The sequence below is a fragment of the Tamandua tetradactyla genome, chromosome 6, assembly GCF_023851605.1.
Source record: "Tamandua tetradactyla isolate mTamTet1 chromosome 6, mTamTet1.pri, whole genome shotgun sequence".
Taxonomy (NCBI): Eukaryota; Metazoa; Chordata; class Mammalia; order Pilosa; family Myrmecophagidae; genus Tamandua; species Tamandua tetradactyla.
This window is the reverse complement of record NC_135332.1, coordinates 19,607,407-19,628,683: the sequence shown is the minus strand read 5'-3', so window position 1 is coordinate 19,628,683 and position 21,277 is coordinate 19,607,407. Positions and strand designations below refer to the sequence as shown.

Genomic DNA, 21,277 nt, shown 5'->3' with positions numbered 1-21,277 from the left:
AGTGTCTCATGTGACCGTGGGGACACAGAGTTGAAAATCTGCAGGGCAGGTTTTGAAGCCGATGATTCCAATGGAGGGTCTGGATGAACTCCACAGGAGAGGCTAGCCAGCCAAAGCAAGAAGAAAGCCTGTCTCTTCGAATCCTCCTTAAAAGGCTCTCAGTGATTAGATTAAGCATCGCTTATTGCAGAAGACACACCCTTTGGCTGTTTACAGATGGAATCAGCTGTGGATGCAGCTGATGTGATCATGATCTAATTCTATGAAATGTCCTCACTGCAACAGACAGGCCAGCACTTGCCCAACCAGACAAACAGGTACCAACACTTGTCCAAGTTAACACATGAACCTGACCATGACAGACTCCTACCTCATTTCATAAGCAAAAATTAATTCAAAATGGGGCAATGACTTAAATGTAAGGGCTAAAACTATAAAATCTCATAAGAAGATGTAGTAGTATATCTTTATGACCTTGGACTTGGCAATTAATTCTTAGACTTGATACTCAAAGCATGAGAAACAAAAGAAAAAGATAAATTAAACTTCATAAAAATGAAAAACTTTTGTGTATCAAAGACATGAAAAAATGAAAACCCAACCTCTGGAATAGGAGAAAATATTTACAAATCATATATGTGATAAGGGTTTAAGATCCAGACTGTATAAAGAACTTTTATCGGCATGCCTGGAAGTCCCACAGATCTGTCTCTTGCTTCAACAGTATTTTAATGGGACAGACCAAGGCACTATCATGTCTGTCAGTTTTGGACCACCCTCTATCCCCTCTCCAACCTCCAGACCATCTTCTCGGCCATCCCCTGCTTCCAGGACCAGCTAACAGCATTTTTTATAGTTAGGGTCTCATTATCAGCCAACCATTAACTCCCAGATCTGTCAGAATTATTATGCAGGAATGGAGGCCTCTGTCAACCACCTGGCCAACCTGCCTCCTACACCTACCTCTTTCTCCAGGTTTTTATTTTGAGTACGACCATGTAGCTATTGAGGCCATGAAGTGGCTAAGGAGAAGCCCAAAGTCGCCAAACTTCTCTTGAAGATGCAAAACCAGTGCAGTGGCCACACCCTTTTCCAGGATTCGCAGAATCCATCCCAGGATGAGTGGAAAGGTGCCATGGTCTTGGAGAAGAACCTGGGACAGTCCATTTTTGATTGATACGCCTTGGGTTCTGCCAACACAGACCCTCATCTCTGTGACTTCCTGGAGAGAATTTTCTAGAAAGGAGGTGAAACTCATGAAGAAGTTGACCACCTGACCACCTCAGGCTGGTCATCCCACAGGCCAGGCTGGATAGAATCTCTTTGAAAGACACCCTTACAGATGACTAGGAGCCTGCAGAGCCCAGAGGCCTTTACAGGTTCTCTCCGCATTTCCCTGGCATCCAGGCTTCTGCCTGAGCCCTTACATCCAGCCAGGAGGCATCTTTTTTTTTTTTTTTTTTTTAAAGAGAGAGGGAGGAAGGGAAGGAAAGACAGAGAAGGAAGGAAGGATGGAAGGAAGGAAGGGAGGAAGAAAGGGAAACATCTTTAAACATTTTCTTGTTTTATTATATTTTGTTTGTTTGTTTGTTTTTTTTACATGGGCTGGGGCCGGGAATCGAACCGGGGTCCTCCGGCATGGCAGGCAAGCACTCTTGCCCGCTGAGCCACCGCGGCCCGCCCAGGAGGCATCTTTTAAACCAACCACGTCACAGTTCTCTAACAAGCCACAAACCAAGTGTAAACAATAAAGCTTTCTGCAGCAGGTAATAAAAGAACTCATAATTCAACAACAAAAAGAAAGCTATCCAGTTTAAAAAATGGGCAAAGGACTAGGATAAACATATCTTCAAAAATGAAATACAAATGGCCAACAAGTAAATGAAAATATGTTTGACGGTGGTTAAGGAAATGTAAATCAAAACTACAATGAGGGTAGGCTACGATGGCTCGGCAGGCAGAGTTCTCGCCTGCCATGCCAGAGACCTGGGTTCTATTCCTGGTGCCTGCCCATGCCAAAAAAAACAAACAAACCAAAAAACAAAAAAAAACAAACCCAATACAATGAGATACAATTTCACATGAGGATAACTTTAAAAAAACACCACCACCAAAAAAAGAAAATAACAAGTGGTGGTGATGATATGGAGAAATAGGAACCTCATATATTGCTGGTAAGCAATGTAAAATAGTGCAGCCATTGTGGAAAACAGTCTGTTCCTCAAAAAGTTAAACATAGAATTATTATGTGACCCCGTAATTCCACTCCTAGAGAAGTGAAAACATATGTCCACACAGAAACTTATGCACAAATGTTTATAGCAATAGTATTCATACTAGCCAAAGGGAATAACCCAAACATTTATCGATAGATAAATGGATAAGCAAAATGTGGTGTCCATACAACGGAGTATGTATATATATATATATATATATTTATTAGAGATGTTGTAGGTTTATGGAAAAATCATGCAGAAAATCCAGAGTTTCCATATACTACCAAATACACCTAACTACTTACTAACATTCATAAATGGAATATTATTCAGCTATAGAAAGGAATGAAGTCTGGTACATGCTACAAAATGGATGAACCTTGAAGACATTAAGTAAAATAATACAGATACAATAGGTCATACATTGTGTGATTCCTTTTATATAACACATCTAGAGTAGATAATCCATAGAGACAGAAAGCACATTAGAGGTTATGGGATATGCGGAGACCAAGAGGAATGATTACTTAATGGGTACTGAGTGTTTTTATGTGGTGATGAAAAAGTTCTAAAACAACAGTAGGTGGTTGCACCACATGGTGAGTACCCTACACACCACTGAATTGTACACTTTAAAATGGCTAATTGTATGTTATGTGAATCCCACTTCAATTAAAGGAACAGAGTTTGTAATTTTAGTTTTTATTTCCTGTTTCCTCCCTAACCCCAGCAATTTACAGTGTCACATTGTCATTAAATTCTAATTTTATTGTATTGTGGTCAATGAGTGTGCTTCCAAACTTTTCAGAAGTTTCTGAGATTTTCTTTGTGGCCTGTTTATGAATAGAATATTTCCCAAAGTAGAACTATATATGTATTTCTAATCTATATAGCCCTATAAACTCATCCTCCAAACACATAGCAATGAAATACAAGGGGCAAAAAAAAAAAAAAAAAAACCACCAAAATTTGATCGTATAACTAGATTCAAAGATAGCGAGCCTATCTCTGTGGATTAGAAATGGAACTAAAACACAAAGTGGAGGAGCTTGGTCTGGAATCAGCTAGAGAAGGCAGGGAGTTGGATCCTGTGGGTAATGCGAACCAAAACTGTCTCAAAGACGGGGGGTGGGGGTGGGGGTGGGGGGGAAGAAATGTCTGATGTGGGATTCCTGGCTCCTGAGGAGGTTAAGAAAAGCTGATGCTGACTTCTGCCTAGGGCTAAAGTTTGTAGGAAGTGAGTGGCCAGTTGAGGGAGGTGGGAAAGCACAGGAGCTGAGTCAAGCCAACCTCTGGTTCAGTGATGGGTCTGTAATGCCTCTAATATGGCTCAGGATGGGAGTTCTAAGCTACCAAATCTGTTTCCGTTTCCTGGGCTGCTCAACCAAGAACCATGTGATGGGTTGACTTAAACAATAGGAATGTATTGACTCATGTTTTTGCATCTAGAAGTCTAAATTAAGTCCTAACCAAAGCCTCACCAAGGTGATGCTTCCTTCCCAAAGACTGGCATTCAGGGGCAGCTGCCAGTGATCGTTGGTCCTGGGCACCTCTGTCCCATGGCAGTGTACATGGTGGCCTCCTCTATCTCCTCCAGGTTCCACTGACCTTCAGATTCTTATTCCCTCCGGCTTTTCTCTCTCTCTGTGTTTGAATTTCATTCCCTTATAAAGGACTCCAGCAATAGGATTAAGCCCCATCCTGCTTGAGTCAGGCCACACCTTCTTAACTACAGTAAACTCATCAAAAGGTCCTACTTACAATGAGTTCAACCCCACAGAAATGGATGAAGTTTAAGAACATGTTTTCCTGGGTACATAGCTCAAACCACCATGCTATTGACTACTGGGGATCCCACAGAGTCAGATGGAGGGAATGGTCAAACTGTTAGATAGGGAGGATATAAGGTTTACCAGTTAGTCTAAGCCTGAAACTAGAAATTCCAAACTTAATAGTTAAAAGATGAATTTGCCAAAGTAGGGTGATTAGATCTCCTGGTTTTTCAGAGATAATCCCAGTTTTCACTGCTATCCCTGCCATCATGATTATTAACACCCTATCTCACTCTCACAGTATTCTGGTTTGGATGATATGGTTACTCTACCATAGTGAAATTAAGATAACAGAGTAGTCCAAAAAAAGGATTTAACATGGACTTGTGGTTTAAATAGGATGAAAGAAAGTTGGCATCTCCCACTCTTCTCTCAGAAGTTGCCTTAAAGTAACAAGGAATGTGGGACCCATTAATATAAGCCATCTTTTATGAAACTAGGAGATGGGTGAAACTCCAAACCACAAAACAGAGGGTTAGTAAATGCACTTGAGATTGAGCAGGAGAAAGTTGAATGTCTTAGGAAGACTCAGCAAAGTTTACTTCCAAGGGGAGGGGCAGACCAAAGCTTTCCCTGGAACAATGGGAATAGAGGCTTATGCACCCTAGAAGAACACTGAAATAATGTATTAAAGCAAACATGTATGGATTTAATTTAAGAAAAATTACTAGACAGAAAGAAGTACTGAATCCATAGAGTTCATCCATTGTGTCCCAGGAAATACTGACCTGGAATGATAATTCCAAAGTATACAACAGTAAGATTTCTGGAGTCCAAAGGCAAAGAAGTAATTCTTGGGGCAGCAAGGCAATTAAACCATGCATAAGAAAAAATAAATCCGGCTGACTTCAGGCTTCATTACAGCAACATTCAAAGCCAGAAGACTGTGAAGCAATACCTATAAATTCCTCAAGACATAAAGTATTACCCAAGAATTTAATACTCATTTAAACTGTTTCATGATAAAAGTAATGAACATTTTGAATATTAGAATATTACCACATGACCTGGCAACCCCACTTCTTGCAATACATCCAAGCAGGGATTTTAACACCAGTATTTTAATAATGTTTATAGCAGCATTTTTCATAGCAGCCAAAAGGTGGAAACAACCTGTGTCCACCCACAGATGAACTGGTAAACAGAATGTGGTCTACACACAGAATGGAACATTATTCAGGCATAAAAAGGAATGAAGTTCTGATTCATGCCACAACATGGATGACCCTGAAGACATGTTGAGTGAAAGAGAGCCAGACACTAAAAATAAATATTATATGGTCTTGCTTATATATAATCCCTAGACAAAGCAAACTTCCTACAGACAGAGGGTAGTTTCTAGATGACCAGCGGCTGGGATGGGATGGGGTGGGGACAGGGAATAACTGGTTAATGTGTACAGGGTTTAGGTTTGAGGTGATGTAAAAGTTGGGGTAATGGATATTGGTGATGGTAGTCCAGTACTGTGAATATAATTAATGCTGCTGAATTGTACACTTGAAAGTGGTTAAAATGGGAAATTTTGAATTTTGTTTGTTACTACGGAAAAATTAAAAGAAAAAACCTCAGATAATATTGTTTCCATAAATTCTTTTTTTTTTTTTATTACTGTTATGGCACCTGGCACCATTGTTTATTAGCTTCTCAACCATCACCTGGAAAGAAAAAATTCTAGAAAAATGCCATTAAAAACAGGTCTAATATAGCATGGTCATTACTGTGTATCATAAAGCAGGTATAAAATATTTTACATTCACAGAAGTGTGATAGAATATTGTCCTATATCTATAATAGTGGAGGATACAATTAAAAAGGCATTATTTGAGACTTGCTTCTACTTTCCCAACAGAGGCCCAAAGGTTGAGGTGACACAGCTCTGATAAAGAAACGCACCTTCTTAGAAAGGATTTTCTTTAATTGGTGGAACGGTTCTAAGGACTTTGCTTTTCATGAAGATTAGCTAAAAAATGCTTTTAAAAAAACAAACAAAAAACATTTGATTCATACAAAGATGACAGAGTGGAGGCAAGCAGGACTCAACCTAACTAGGATTTTGCCAAGTCTGTCATGTTTGAATGGTGAAAGCTTCATAGGAAGAAAGGATAGGCCAAGTAGCAATTCAAAGGTTCGGGCCACAACCAAAACACAGCATTTTGTTTCCATAAATTCTGGAAGAAATTACTGAAGCATGATCTTCAGTCTACTCAAAGTTGAGTGGGTAAAACAACAACAACCCTATAGCAAAATAACTAGTAGTAAATTCAGATTCTGTTTAACTGAAGGACAAGGAGGACTAATAAATGTGGGATTAAGTTACAGAGCAGCATGTATGGTTTTAAATACCCAGAAATGTGGGAAAACGGTATAATTAACAAAAATTGGGTAGAGAGGGGAAAGCAAAAAAAGAAGTGTTTAATCACAAGGATTCCTTCATCTTTTACAGCCAAGGATCAAAGCTGATAGAAATCAAGTAATGGAAGCGTGTATAAGCATAACTAATGGTACTAAAGCAAATAGTAAGATAAAATCATTTGACACTGGGTGTGGAGGAAGAGAAGTATGGGTAAAGGAAAAAGAAAATGTACTATGTCACTGTTGTTTAGAACAAGGAGTTGGCAGAAATTATCTAAAGAAATAGAGGATTATATGAAGCTATGGTTATAATGGCAACCACGTGAATGAAAACACAAGCCTTCCAAATTATCAGAAGAAACACACCTAAAACATGGCAAAGCAAACCCAAAGTACATAATTTAAAAGTAAAAAAGGATTGAGAAGGCTGTGAAAGCATGAGATCATTGGGCCCTTGGCAGTGTCTACTGCCAGAATGAAGGCCATTCTCAGCCAGCAGGCTGTCCATGTGCCAGGAAATGCTGCCATCAGGCTGAAGGACGCAGTTATTGGGACAGGCTCCGAAGAGCTATGCAGAGGGACTTCAATCACATCGATGCAGAACTCAGTCTACTCGGGAAGAAAAAGAAGAGGCCTGACAGATGGTGGGGAAACAGGAAGGAGCTGGCCGCAGTGTGCGCTATCTGCAGTCATGGTGAGGCCATGCTGGGGCGTTACCCGGTGCTTCCCTCACAGGATGAGGTAGGTCTGTGCCTGCTCACTTCCCCTCACTGTTGTTAGCAGGAGACGGGGGCCCTGGTGGAAATCAAAATTTCTTGGGTGAAAAAAAAACATCCACAGGGTTCGTATGAGGCCAGGTGTGGCCTGTTCAGTATCTCAAGCCCAGAAACAGGAGTTAATTCTTGGAGGAAATGACATTGAACTTGTATAAAATTCAGCTGCTTTGATTCTGCCAGCCACAACAGTTAAAAATAAGGATTTAAGAAAAAATTTGGATGGTGTCTACGTCTCTGAAAAAGAAACAGTTCAGTAGGCTGATGAATAAGATCTAAGGAGTTATGCAGCAGTGGAAACAACAAGATGCCAGACTTACTTGGTTTTTTTTTTTTTGGGTGGGGGCGTGCATGGCCCGGGAACGGAACGCGGGTCTCTTGCATGGAAGGCAGGCATTCTAACCACTGAATTACCCATGCACTCCCCTAACTGATTTTTTTATTTTTTATTTTTCATTTTTTTTCATGGGCAGGCACGGGGAATCGAACCCCCTCCCATTTGATTTTAAGATGCAATAAAGTTCATCTGTTGAAAAAAAAACATAAGACAAATAATAGTGAAATATAACTGTCATATCAATACATCTAGAGGAAAGAAAAACTTTCAGATTGAATCACAATTCAAAACTGGATGCCCTATTCAAGGGATTCACCTTAAATAAACTGACTTGGAAAAGATGGAAAAAAAAAAAGGAAAGATGTATTGGTCTAATGCAAACATAATGAAGGAGGCTTGTCATAATATCAGACAAGGTTATATTCAGGGCAAAATCCAAACACATTAAATGAGAAAAGGAAGGTTAATTTATAAGGATGAAGGGCCCGTTCCCAACAATGTATGAGTGATGACAATTTAGGCAACATAGTTTCATCATTCATAAAATAGAACTGCAGAGAAATAAGGAGAAATTAAAACAAATAATAGTAAGAGATTTTAATTCATTTCTCTCGGATTATGTCAGATCATGATATATCTAATAACATAGAAGACCAAATAGCCTAATAGATAAGTTATATTTCATTGATACTTATCAAAATTGTGTGCTGAAAACAGAAAATACACATTTTTCTCAAATGCCCATAAAACAGTCACAAAAATTGTCCCTATTTTAGGCCACAGAGAAAAATTCAAATATTTAAAAAACTATAAAATGGCACAGACAACACTGATCTCTGAACACAGAAAAAGAACTAAAAATTATTAACAAAATCAGAAACAAAGACCCTAACACCTGGAAAATTTAGAGGTCTCACATTCTCACTTCAAACTTTAAAAACTCTACATCAAAGACAAATCAATACCAAATTTTATAGTATCTACAAAATAACAATAATGAAAAGAATATCCATCAGAATTGACAGGCTATAGATCTAAAGGAAAAGTCATAACCATACATATTTAGGATAACAAAAATAATTAAAAAATTAAGCATCCAACTCAAGAAGCTAGAAAAAGATTACCAAAAATATCCCTACGGAAATATGAAAAAAGAAATGAATAAATATAAAGCAGAAATTAATGAATTAGGAAACAAAAACCCCAAAACAACAGAACTAAAAAATGAGTCAGTTCTTTGAAAAAAATTAAAAATTAATGAAATGAAGAAGCAAGATTACACAAAATAAGAAAGTAAGAGGAAATGAAAGGTTCACAAAAGCTACTTGTTCAATTCTATACAAATGCATTTGAAAATCTGGATGAAATGGATAATTTGTTTTAAGGAAAATATGATTTATCAAATTTAACTACAGAAGAATATTAAAAATCTAAATTGTGAAATTACCACAGAAGAAATGAAGGTTGTTAGAAAGTTACCCTTCCCCCAAAAAGCATCAGGTCCAGACTTTTTTTTTTCTCTTTTTTGTAAAAGCAACTTTTAAATAAAAATTTACATCTAGATAAACAATCTTCAGGTTGTTGAACTTTAACAAATTTAAAAAATATTATAACTTTGAACTAAAAAGCATACACGTTTAGCACACAAATGTAACATGGATCAACGCAACTCTATTTGAAAACGTGAATCAAATTACAATTTTAGAAGTTATTCATTCACACTTGAACAAGTTAGCTTCTTGCTGAACTCAACCTTTGTAAAAAGAAAAGACAATGCATATTATAATGGTCAAATGTGGTTTTGTACCATTTTGTTGATTTTTTTTCTTATTTCTTAAACAATGTAAAGTTCTTGAAAACTGTTGGTAACAGCTTTCAATAATCTCTCAAAAAAGAGATTTATTTAGTGCTACTTAAATTGTTCCTGAGTAAAAGGAAAACAGAAAAGCTTTCGAATTTTTATGACACAAGCACAATATGTATTCTGAAGCCAAATACAATAAAATTAGATACTCAAAAAGAAAACTATAACCCACTCTCAGGTCTGAGTATCAATCAGTAAAATTCTAAATAAAATGTTAGTCAACAGAAGCAGGTGGCATATTAAAAATATATATATAATATTTACCTATATAACATGGCAAATAAGTTTATTGCAGGAATAAATTGGATTTTACATACATAACATCAAGTAAGTTTAATGCATGAATACATTGGATTTTTTACTAGGGAGTCATTATTTCTGTATGGGAAATCTGCTGTCACAGGGCTCACCAGCCCCCATCCAGAGACCCGAGATGACAGCAGGGATGCCTCTCCACCCCTGCCCTATGGAGTGAGGTACGTTCTCTGGCCTTGATGCTCAGCCTTCATTTTTCATCCCTGTCTTTGCCAGTCAACATCCAGGATATAAGACACAACCCCACTCCTTCTTCCCCCATGCTCAGTACTTCTTGCTCCTAATATGACTCTCCATTGCTGCCCCGTTTTCAACCCCTTCCCTTCCTGGCTCAGAAACGTCTGGAACTTCAGCCCCATAAGCTGCAAATGCCCCTGTGTCCTCAAGCTCTGTGAGTTCTTCTCCATCTCTGCCTCCACTGAAACAAAGACCTCAGAGAACACCACATTTCTAAAGGGTCAGACCCTGCCTCCCCCATGCTCTTGTCAAAAACCCTGCTTCCTTAAGGCTCAGGAACGCATTTGGCTTTACCACCTTCTCCCTACTTGATATTTTTCTTGAGTGGGTTATCATTTTTCTTTTCTTGATGAACGTACACCTTTTGCAGTGATGCAAAAAGCAAAAGTCCTACTGTGCTCAGGATGGTCTCCACGCCCACGTGCATGACCTTGACCCTTTGGCTCTTGGGTGTCCTCACTCCCCAGGACCTTGCCTGCTCCTCTCCTTACCGGCCCGCGGGGGCAGCGCTGCACGCTGCGGCCCTGCCTCCCGCCCCTGGAGCGTCATTCTCACTATCACACCCCAACCTGGCCATGGACTGCCACCCCTACTCCCTTACCAGAATCTCCTCCTCATTTGGTTTATTTCGGGACTCCAGAAGGGCAAATGAAGCTCTGACCTCCACCAGAACTCCCAGACCACCGAACCCAGTAATTCCTCCAACTAATCACCCCTCTCCTTCCCTTACCTCCATATGTGACACACACGCGCGTGCACACACGCACACACGCAAACGCACTTTCCCCTCTTCCTTCCCCGAGGAAACTCCTTTGACTTTCCTCTACCAAATCACATCATGCCCCTCTTTGCTCAGGCCCTTACTACAGAGGTGTGCGCTGAGCGCAGGGTTCCCCAGACGCAGCTCTTGCGGTTCTGAGCCAGGTGAGTGCTCCTGGCCAGGTGAGTGCTCGTGGCCAGGTGAGTGCCTATGGCCAGGTGAGTGCTTGTGGCCGGGCTGTCCTGGGCACTCCGGGATGTTCAGCAGCAGCCCTGGCCTCTCCCTGCCAGGTCACTGTCCCTCCTACCCCAGGGCGACAACCCACACCGTGTCCAGACAGTGCGAGAGGCTACCCTGGTTGAGGACCACTGGTCTGGGCCCACCTCTCCCTTCACACACTGAGTCTCCTCAGGAACAGAGCATTAAATGTCTTTTCTCTCCCGAATATCCAGCAGTTTCCTCTCAAATGGACTCTTGGCATAAACACGCAGAAGTTACTCTATCTAAAACCACAGCCCTGCTTCAGCAGCAGGTCGACTCCCAGCTGGGAGAAGGAAGCCGGCTCCGCTCACCCAGGTCCTGCAGGCGTGGCTCCTTCGGAGGGGTAGGAGGGGAGGGGGACAGGGAAGGAGGGAGGGAGGGGAAGGCCGGAGGGGGAAGGAGGGGAAGGGAGGGAGGGTGAGGCCAGAGGAGGACAGGAGGGAGGAAGGGGGGACGGAGGGAGGGGAAGGCCGGAGTGGGGGAGGGAGGGGGACGGAGGAAGGTAAGGCCAGAGGGGCAGGGAAGGGAGGAATGGAGGGAGGGAAGGGGGGAGGGAGGGAGGGAAGAGGGGAGGGGGAAGGGAGGGGGGAGGGAATGGGGAGGGAAGGAGGGAGGGGAAGCCCGGAGTCTGACCCTGGCCCTGCTGAGCTCCAGGGGCCTAGGCGGCATCTGCGGAGACGCTGGGTGGGCACCGGGACACGGGGTGGAGCGAGACAGGAAAGCCTGGGCGCCTGCAGGCGGTGGTCGGGGCGGCCCCGGGCGGCGGGAGCGGCGGCCCGAGGGCAGCAGAAGCAGCGCGGGGCTGGGAGGACGCGGGCCGTTGGGCCCCGCCGCGTGTTTCCACTCAGCAGCAGCCGGGCAGGTCCGAGAGCGTGCATCTCTAGCAAGTTCCAGAGCCTGCTGCGGGCCCGAGGCCCCACACGCGGGACGCGCTGCTGCAGAATTACGCGATGTCCCCGGGCCGGGCTAGGCGCGCCCCGCATGGGAGCCGAGACAGCGGGGGCGGGGCGGGGGGCGGGGCCCGGTCGGGACTACACCTCCCAGGGTGCCCCGCGCCGGCTCGCGCGCGCCCCCTGCAGGCGGCAGGCGGAGGCGCCGCGGGGATTCCGGGGACCCTGCGCCGAGCATCCGTGAGCGCCGGGAGCCGCGGCCGCTGCGGGCTGCGGGCTGTGGGCTGCGGGTTCCGGGCTGCGGCGGCGCCGCGGGAGCCGAGTGGGAGCCGCGCGGGGCCGGTGAGTGGGGGGCGTACCGGCCGGCCGCCGTTCGGAGCCTCCGCGGCGGCTGAGGCTGGTCCGGTGGCGAGCGCGGGGAGGCGGGGGTCCCGGCGCCCGGACGCGGGGACTGCCACCCCCCCGGGGGAGCCGCGCCTGCCGCGCCCGCCGCGGGGGTCCCTCGGCGGGGTGGGCGGACCGCCCCCGGCGGGACGTCCCGCCGCTGTCCTGCCCGGCCCCAGGACGGCGGAGTCAGTGCCGCAGGTGGCAGCGGCGGGTGGCCCCTACTGCGGGGCTGGGGGGGTGGCGCGGACACCCGCACCCGAGGGCAGGTGGCTCCGGGCGACTGCGGCCCTCGCCGCGGCGGGACGGGTGCGTGGGCGCGGTGGGGCTGCGCTCCGCGGGCCTCCGGCCCCCTGCCGGTGCTGTCCTGGGATGCTGTGCGGTGCCGGGGGCCGGGGACCCCTTGGCCAGCCCCGGCGTGCGCGGTGCTCCCGGGCCGGGTCTCCGCGGCTGGGCGGATCTCGGCGGGCGCGGGCTGCGCGAGCCCCAGGTGAGCGCGCGGGGCCCCGCAGCGCACCTGTGCGTCCTGGAGACCGTTTGCGGCTGGGGTTGCGGGGTGCCGCGCAGCCCGACGCGCGTCCAGCAGTGAGCCCCTTCTCCCCCAGAGAGCTTTGAAATAAAATTCGCTTTATGCGCTTTTTTTTATCAAAGAAAGTTTGACTCTAAATGCCTTATTATTATTATTATTATTATTTTTGCGAGAGCTCCATTTGCCACCACGTAAGTTTATGTAATAGCAGTATACGGTTTGAGAAAAAGAATAACCCGTGTTGGTGAAGGTGCTCTTCCTTGCCCTCTGTCGGAAGATTACGTTGGGCTGGTTGAAGTGTTTTTTATCTATTGGTCACTGCAGTCGCTGGAGGCAGGAGATAAAGTGTTTTTGAGTAGTCACAGCTCAACCCTTTGGTTTGGTTTCAAAAGATTTCCTTATCCAGTTTCAAAGACTGTAATTTCCCTATTTAAGATGGGGTGGGGGAAGAACCAAAGCTAAGCTGTCAGTGCGCATATCTTACCCTAAAAATGGCTTTGCATGGCTCCCTCTCCAAGCAAGCCCATTTCATTTGGTAGCTAAGACCAGATCAGAAGCCGGACCTGCCACAACCGGACTCGGTGTCAATGTTAATAGATTTCCAGTTGTTTTGTTCAGCTGCTGTAGGGAGACAGTCCCAGAGGCTCAGAGAAACGACAGCTACTTCTCTGCAGGGTTTGTACTTGTCTCTTCTCTTCCCTCATGGTTGAAGAAGACGTCCTTGTTGGGCTTGGTTTTAGGGAAATGCTTTCGGTGTTTCTCCATTATTTTCTTTATCATCTCATGACATAATATGTTTCCATTTATGTCTGATTTACTAAGAGTTGGAAAAGTCAGAGATGTATGTCGATTTTTTTTCTCATGCTCTTGTATAATAGTCATTGACAGGACTATGAACTTTTTCCTTCTTAAAACTATTAGCATATTGCTGCATTATTTTGGTTTCTAAAATCATGCCATTATCTAAAAGGCACTTTTAGGTTGTGGTGCGTTTTTGATAGATTCATTAGCTAACATTTTCCTTAGGGTGTTGTATATTTATAAGTGAGATTGGTATAGAGTGCCCCTCATTTTCATCCGAGTTCATTTCTAGGTTTATCATGTCCTAAGTTGGGAAATTTTGCATCATTTTCTGTGCTCTAGAACAAAAGCATTATGTGTTCCTTCAAGTTTGGCAGGACTTGTCTGCAAACTGTCTAGGCTGCTGGTGGTGTTTTTTCCAAAGATGTTATCTGTATTTGACTCCCTTTTCAGTTTTTCCCATGACTATTGATTTTCTCGGGTTTTCTATTTCTTTTTTTTTTTTTTTAACATGGGCAGGCACCAGGAATCGAACCTGAGTCCTCAGGCATGGCAGGCAAGCACTCTTACCTGCTGAGCCAGGCAAGCACTCTTACCTGCTGAGCCACCGTGGCCCACCCTGGCTTTCTATTTCTAAGGTCAATTTATTACTTTATATTTGCCTAGAAAATTATTGAAATTTAAAATATATTAGCATAATGCTACATGTAGTATTCTCTTGTCAAAAATAATAAAAATCTCTGTCTTATCTGTGGTATGTCCTCTTGTTAATAGGTCTCGATCTCTCTTTTTTGGGGGGGCACTTCTTCTCTTTTTTATGTGGGTCTTAGTGTTTGTTTATTTTATTAGTTCTTTCAAAAAATCATATTTTGGCTGGTGAGTTAATCTTGCTGATTTTTATTGGCTTATGTCCTTAATATCTGTTCTTAATCTTTATCATTCTGCTTATTTTGTTCAAGTTCTAGCTTTTGTAATTGAAAACTTAGATCGCTTATTTAATCAATCGGTCCTTAAGCCATTGTGTTGGGGTTTGGAAATTCCTGTTTTCCCATCTGCTGGAGCCTGCCCCTGGGGATTGTTGCGGAGTTGTGATGTGTTGCTGAGTGGCATGTGTATTTCAGGTGAGGGGATTCGTTGTGGGCTCATTAGCACAGGTGGTGGGGAAGAGTTCACAGCAAATCACCACACTGGCTTCCATCCCTAACACCTTTTCCATCTACTGATCCTGAGCCCGGAACCCGCCGTTATTTTCAGCTGCACAGCAGCCTCCACCCGAGCTAGTGCTGTCCGCCTGTGGCTTTCTCGGACAGTCTGGTTCTGAGTACTTTTTACCTACAAGAAACTTCTTAGAAGTTTCAGTTGGCCATTGGCACTATTTCTTGCTTTCCAGTTGTCTTATCAATTTAGTGCTTTACAAATAATATCTCTGCCGTTTAATTGAATTTTAGGCCACAGGGAAGGCAGAAGCATGTGGATAATCCATTATCTTGGTCCAATAAATTGTGATGCATCTGAAATGTTTTCTACCAGGGAAGCCTCTTAGACAGTCCATGTCCCGGGTTTTTATAGAGCCCGGCCACGTAGGCTTCTTCTGCCTGGCACAGCCCACAGTGCCAGACTCCCGGAAGGAAAGCAGGTGCTCAGCACACCACATTGTTTGTACACATAGTTCGGGCGCCATGGGCCAGCCTTGTCAGGAAATGGTGGGAACAGAAGTTCCCGGGTGTCAGCCTTGCACGGGGAGCCATCTCCCATCTGCTGTGTTACTTCTCTTCTGCAAAGTCTCCCTCAGAAAAAGTTGGATCCTGTACCGGGAAATGAATTCGGCTGTAGATTGTCAAGTGCTCTGTGCCCTCTCTGAGGGGAGATAGCTTTGTGAGTATTAAGGTGCAAACTAGGGGTAAAGACCCATTTCCAGGCTTTGGCAGCACCCAAAGGGTGTCATGGGCTACGTGGCGGGGCAGGTAGGCCAGTAGCAGGGCCTGGGGCACCCACTCACCCGCTGAGAATTGTTTTCCCTCTTGCTTGGTCGTTGGTCACGTTAAGATGGAAGGTGTCTTGTCATCCAGCATGTCAGTCCTTTTTCCCGGGTCTCTGACCTTGGCTTTGCTCATGTGCTCTTTTGTCACTTGCTTCTCCCCCATGGTTATATTGTATAGTTGTTTTCTTTTTGCTTAACTTCGCTTCTGTCTGAGTTTCATCTCCATGATCACCAGTTCCTTGAAGGTTGAAGAGCAGAGCGTGTTTAGTTACACACCTACACCACCCTAGCCAGGGGACCTGCTTAGAGCTGGTGCCTTGTCATATTGCTTGCAAGAGTGGCTAAAAGGGACTAGGGCACAGTCTCTTCTTCCTTCTGTCCTCTGCTTAGCACTTAGCTGGTCTTTGATGTAGGGCACCCGGCTGACATTGGCTGCTCGAGTTGTTGGTCTGAGTTACGTCTTCCCGAGGGGCAGGTGGTATCATGAAAGGTTTGGGGTTGAAAGGCTTTTTGAGGACACTCAACCTGTGTGGCTTTAAAGTGTCAAACCCTCTTTTCTATCTAATTCTACAGCCTGTATCTAGTGTCTTGACTTTTCCTTTCCTGTCCATGTGTGTTTAGACCTCAGGCCTGGGGAGTTGAGTTACTAGCACATCATCATCGTTGGTCCATTGGCCTTGTCTTATTTGTCTCTTCATGTGTTCATTTGTTCATTTGGTCACACAGACCATGTCATGTCAGTACCCCATGCTCATTCCTGTCCCTCTGTCCCCAACTATCTCATTTATATCTAATATATACTGTTTAATAGATATCCTTTTGTTGTATATATTCTTAATATGTACCATTTGGTATGCATATATTTTTAAATTACTAATTATTAAGAAAGAAAAAAGTTATTTAAGTAATTAGTCATGCAGTCTAAAGGCATTTCTCTTTTTAAATTAATTTTAATTTAATTTAATTTTAAGAAATTAGTTTCATTTACTTAATTTTATACCCACCAAGTGAAAACCTCCCACTCCCCTTTTCCCATTTCTGGTAACCCCTAATCTGTTTTCTGTCTTAGGGACTTTTCTATTTCTAGATGTCTCATGTAAGTGACATCATGCAATATTTGTCCTTATGTGCCATACTTATTTCACCGAGAACACTTTCTTCAGGATTTATCCTTGTTGCGGTGTGTCTCAGAATGTCATTCCTTCTTAGGGCTGAATAATATTCCCTAGAGTGGAGAAACCATGTTGTGTTTCTCCATTCATCAGTTGATGGACACTTGAGTTGCTTCCATCTTCTAGCTATTGTGAATAATGCTGCTGTGAACATTGGTGTGCAAGTATTTGTTTGAGACCCTATTTTCACTTTCTTTGGATGTATACCCAGAATGACTGGGTTTTATGGTATACTGATTTCTTGAGGGTATGCCTGTTCTTTTAGTTTATGTAGATGGTGTCACGTTACTTGAATGGTGCCTCATTCTCTTCCTTACTGTTATCTGGCCTTTGAATCCACCACATCTGCCTGTCTACTTTTTTTGGCAAGAGACACCCAGTGTGACTCCTGTTTTAGTTTGTTAATGCTGCCGGAATGCAACACACCACAGAAGAAAACTGTAGGCCACTTTTCCATATCACATATATGCAAATATCCTAAATAAAATAACAGAATGAATTTAGCAGACTATTAAAAGAGTAATAAGCTAGGACCAATTAGGTTTCTTCTATAAATTTAAAAAGGGGAATTTATTTAATTGTAAGTTTACAGGTCTCAGGCTGTGAAAATATCCAAATGAAGACATCCAGAGAAAGATACCTTAACGCCAAAGAAAGGGGCCAATGATGTTTAGGGTTTCTCTGTCAGCTGGGAAGGTACGTGGTGATATCTGCTAGCTTTCTCTCCTAGCTTCTCGTTTCATAAGGCTTCCCTGGGAGTGTTTTCCTTCTGTTTCTCCGGAGATCTCTGGCTGTGTGGGCTCTGTTGATGCCTTCATGAGCTGGAGGCTGGGCTCCCCAGCTCCTCACCAGGCCGGCCTCACTCACCTACTTGCCTTTCTGGTCCAGGCAGGCGCTTGAGTTTACCTTCAGCCCCTGCTGTCTGTGAAGCAGAGCCTTGCAAATGAAGCAGCAGTGCAGTAACGTTCCCAGAGATGTCAGATGAACATAACTGTCGTGTGGGCGAATGGACTCGGAGGTGAGAACACAGCCGTGGAAGCGGCATCTCATGACACCATTGAATGAGTGTTAATACAGTAATAGGAACTGACAGGCCGCATGTACGCACCCTCCTTTAGCAGGAATAGCTCATTGTTTGCAGCCTCTTCTGGACTGCGTCTTATTTTGATGCACAACAGAAGTCAATAGCTTAGACAAGTCTACAGGCCAGCCTACCCTCTAAACCAGGGGTCTGAAAACTAAGAGCCAGGTAAGTAAATCTTCAGCTCTGTGGGCCAGCCGGTGTCCTTGTAGCTGCTCGGCTCTGTTCTTGCATCACTAGCGTAGCCTTGGCCAGTATGTAATTGTGTGTGTCCCCTTCATCTGGTCCACATTTGGCCCCTCCATGGAAGTTTGCTGGTTCTTGCTGTGAACAGCTGGGGTGGGTTGAACTGTTTCGACGTGCTCTTGGCTTTGGGGCGCATTCTGGTGCGTGTGACCCCGTGGGGGAGCAGGATCCCATCAGGATGGGACTTCAGCTAAGGTGTGGCCCAGTGCACCAGGTTGGACTTTAATCCAGATGACTGGAGGCCTTTGTGAGCAGAGTGAAAGTCAGACGGAGAGAGAAGCCCGGGAGCAGCCGGAGCTGGAAACTAGTGGAGCCTGGAGGGGAAGAGAGGACTTTCTACAAGGCAGTGCCAGTTCGAAACTATTATGTGCCCCAGAAAAGTTGTGTTTTAATCCTGGTCCAATCTGGTGGGGCAGCCATTTCTTTTTATCCTGATTCAAATTATATTATTATAGCTTTTGATTCAATTATTTCCATGGAGACGTAGCACACCCAATTGTGGGTGTGACCTTATGATTAGGTGGAGATGTGTCTCTGCCCATTCCCAGTTGGGTCTCGATTAGTTTCCGGAATCCTTTAAAAAGGAAGCATTTTGGAGAGAGCTCAGAGCTGACACAGATGTCGACACTTGGAGATCAGAGACACAGATGTTTGGTGATGCTTAGAGCCCAGGAGATGTTGCTGCCTGCTTTCCCAGGAGATGCTAAGCAAGCTGAAACCTGGAGAGAGCCAAGGGAAGCTGGGAGATGAAAGCCAGCCCTAGAAAAGCAAGGTGAGGCACCCCACAGGAACAGAGGCTGAAAGCAACAGAGCCCAGGAGCAAGGGGCCAGCAGATGCCAGCCACGTGCTTCCCAGCTGACAGAGGTGTCCTGACCCATCAGCCTTCCTTGAATTAAGGTATCTCTCCTTGGATGCCTTAGTTTGGACTTTTTTATAGGCTTAGAACTGTAAACTTGCAACATATGAAGTTCCCCTTTTAAAAGCCATTCCATTTGTGATGTATTGCATTCAGGCAGCTTAACAAACTAATACAGAAGGTAATAACTAAAATCAAGGGGAAGGAGGATCTCGCAGGATGGCTTTGGGGGTATGTGTGGAGCGTGGGCCATTTTGTACGTCATTTACAGTGTCTATGAGAGTTGAGGTCAGTATAGCTGGAAATTAGAGATCAGTGTTTCATGGCAGCAAGCAAAGGGCAAATTGAGAAAGAGGTAGTAGGAGTGGGAAGCAGCCGAAAAGTGGGTGGCAGATATCACAGAAAAGAAATTGAGAGTAAAAAAAACCCACACACCGAATCATGACTGCTTAAATAATCAAAGGTGAATAGTGACAACTCCCATGCTCTTGAGTCAGAAAATATGAAAACACAGGAAGGTTCCTCCGCAGTAATTTCACCAAGTTAAAATAACCCTGATAGAAAACAGTAGAAGCCCACAGAAGAAAACTGTAGGCCACTTTTCCATATTGCATATATGCAAATATCCTAAATAAAATAGCAGAATGAATTTAGCAGATTATTAAAAGAATAATAAGCTAGGACCAATTAGGTTTCTTCTAGAAATTCAAGACTGTCTTAGTGTTAGGACATATGAGAGCTTAATACGTTATATAAATTGTCAAAGTAGAAAACTGTACAGTCCTCTCGAGAAATACTAAAAAAAGCTCTGGATAGAATCTGACTTTGAATCTCGATATCCCTTGAGAGCATGATATCATTTCTTAAACTTTCTGTATCCTGGGTCTTTGTTATGTGCCAAGTGCAGTTTCGTTTGCCTCGCTAACTTCCTCTTCTTTATTTCTCTGGCACATTTCTGTAACCTTTCATTCCTCCTGTCTTTGTGGATTCCTTCTTGTTTACTCTGTGGGGCTAAGTTATTCTCTTCTCTCTTGTCCAGTAGCTCTCTACTTATGTCATCATTATTATTGCATTTCAGTGGTAACTCTCAGCTTCTTCCAATACTTACTTGATTCCCTTCTTAAGAACCAGGTACTGTGTTAGGTGCTGGAGTTACCAAGATAATAAGGCAATACACAGGTTATTTACCTCTTTACCCTCAGACTCACTCATACCTTTCTCTTCTTTATATTGGAGGTAGCTGATTTGTGCAGACTTCTTTTTTTACATGGGCAGGCACCGGGAATCGAACCCGGGTCCTCTGGCATGGCAGGTGAGCATTCTTGCCTGCTGAGCCACTGTGGCCCACCCTGTGCAGACTTCTTTTTAATTGTTTTTTTTTTTTTGGCATGGGCAGGCTATGGGAATCGAACACTGGTCTCGGTATGGCAGGCGAAATTCTAACACTGAGCTACCTTTGCATAACCCTCGTGCAGACTTCCTTTTGCAGCCCCCTCATCTGCTTCTGGCTGAGTTTGGCTAGCGTGAGGTACTGATGGGAGGCTAGAGGGCAGGAGGGAGAGGTTTGTCCCTCCAGGCCTAGGGGTGGTAGAGGTGGCCACTGTTGCCCATTTCTGGGTTGGTTCATCATCCATTTGGATTTTTAGTCTTTTCCCAAGCCTTGTAACCAGATCCCATATTAAGTACCCTCTATCACACCACCTCCTTGAGTTCTGTTTTCCTGATAGAGAACCTACTTCTGTGGGCTCACAGTCTCATGGGAAAGATGGACATTAAAACAATTATAAATTTTGTTTCTTCAGTGACCCTTGCTCCTTTCTTTTAGGAATAGACTTCAGTTTGGGTACAGAGATTGGCACGTAACCCAGACGGGGCCAATCATAGAAATTCACAACCCCTGTTCCCAAAGAGTTTTCCAAGGGAAATCACATCATTTCCCAGGCTAGTCACTTTCCTTTGGATTGTTGGCAATGAAACTGGGAGGGAAAGGCCCCCGTTGTTCTCTGGAGGTGTAAGGAAGTATGAGCTCCACGAGAGCTTGGTTTTTGTTTCATTCAACATGATATCTCCAGTGCATTGTAAGTGTCTAACAAATACCTGATTTCAGCAAATCTAAGAAGCCATCAATTTTATTTTATTTTTTTTTTGGCTTTTACATTGGGAGAAGCCATCAATTTTACAACAATTATTTTAAGAAAGAAAAAAAACCACTGTCAATTAAATCATGACACAGTTTTCTTGTAGACTTACTAAAAGATCTTTTAGAATTATTTAGACATCTAAAACTTCTTTGCATTCAGAGTTTCTCTTTTATTTTATTGTGAAAAATAACATCTAAGCAACACATTTCAAAGCACACCACAACAATTTGTTGTAGAACAGACTTCAG

General features: G+C 43.9%; 1 protein-coding gene and 1 pseudogene across 2 annotated transcripts in view; both read left to right on the top strand.

Moving 5' to 3' along the window:
* The first annotated feature begins 6,426 nt into the window (after positions 1 to 6,426).
* LOC143687235 (large ribosomal subunit protein uL6 pseudogene) lies at positions 6,427 to 7,569 on the top strand (annotated as a pseudogene).
* Positions 7,570 to 11,429: 3,860 nt separating this feature from the next.
* SPECC1 (sperm antigen with calponin homology and coiled-coil domains 1) overlaps positions 11,430 to 21,277 on the top strand; it is a 307,237-nt gene continuing 297,389 nt past the window's right edge. Inside the window, exon 1 of one of the 2 annotated variants that reach the window (XM_077163993.1) lies at positions 11,430 to 11,449. The gene's annotated coding sequence lies outside the window, so the exon portion shown is untranslated. Of the gene's footprint in view, positions 11,450 to 12,122; positions 12,180 to 21,277 lie in introns of those variants that run through there. The other variant, XM_077163991.1, reaches the window with a different exon arrangement.